The following is a 1042-nucleotide window of genomic DNA, read 5'->3' as shown; positions in this document are numbered from 1 at the left end:
ACGGATCCCCTCACTGCCGACCCGCGTCCACCCAGGCCGTCCCAGGCCACCGGCCTCCCTCTTCTCCGGCGCCCTACCCTGGTCGCGGGCGCCCAGCCGGGTGTGCCCCTGCCGGTCATGCCCGCAGCGCCCATACGGGCTACGCCCGCACCTGCACGCCCCGGCGCCCGTGTGCCCGTGCCCGTTAAGGCCCATAGGGCCTATGACAGCCGGGGCCCATGACCCTGAGAACGTTTAAAAAAATGAAAAAGAAAAGGAATTAAAAAAATAAATAAATAAAATAGTTAATGAATTAATTAAGTTAATTAATCCTGTTTAATCAATCTAATTAAGTAGATAGTTTAATTAAACCCTAATTAGACTAATCAGTCAATGACGAATGGGACCCATATGTCAGTTGACCAGTCAATGCCTTTGTTGACTGCTGACGTCATGCTGATGTCATGCTGACGTCAGCGTGCACTCTTCTGGATAATGATGAATTTAAATAATTAAATAAATCCTAAAAATTAATTAAATCTTTTAAAATTAATATAAAATAAACCATAGCTCGGATGGAAAAACTTTGTACATGAAAGTTGCTCAAAACGACGAGACGAACCCGGATACGCCACCCGTTCGTCCACCACACACCTCTAACATACCAAACACGCAACTTTCCCCCTCCGGTTCATCTGTTCGAAAACGCGAAACACCGGGAATACTTTCCCGAATGTTTCCCCCTTCGTCGGTATCACCTACTACCGCGATTGGGCACACCTAGCATCGTTACTTGTCATGTCATGCATCGATATGCATTTGTTTGCATTGTATTCATTGTTTCTTCCCCCTCTTCTCTCCGGTAGACCACGAGACCGACGCTGCTGCTGCCCAGTTCGACTACGGAGTTGACGACCCCTCCTTCTTGCGAGAGCAACCAGGCAAGCCCCCCCCCCTTGATCACCAGATATCGCCTATTCTCCTCTATACTGCTTGCATTAGAGTAGTGTAGCATGTTACTGCTTTCCGTTAATCCTATTCTGATGCATAGCCTGTCATTGTT

This window comes from Triticum aestivum, chromosome 6A, assembly GCF_018294505.1.
Source record: "Triticum aestivum cultivar Chinese Spring chromosome 6A, IWGSC CS RefSeq v2.1, whole genome shotgun sequence".
Lineage (NCBI taxonomy): Eukaryota > Viridiplantae > Streptophyta > Magnoliopsida > Poales > Poaceae > Triticum > Triticum aestivum.
The sequence above is the reverse complement of the archived record's forward strand: the minus strand, read 5'-3'. Positions refer to the sequence as shown.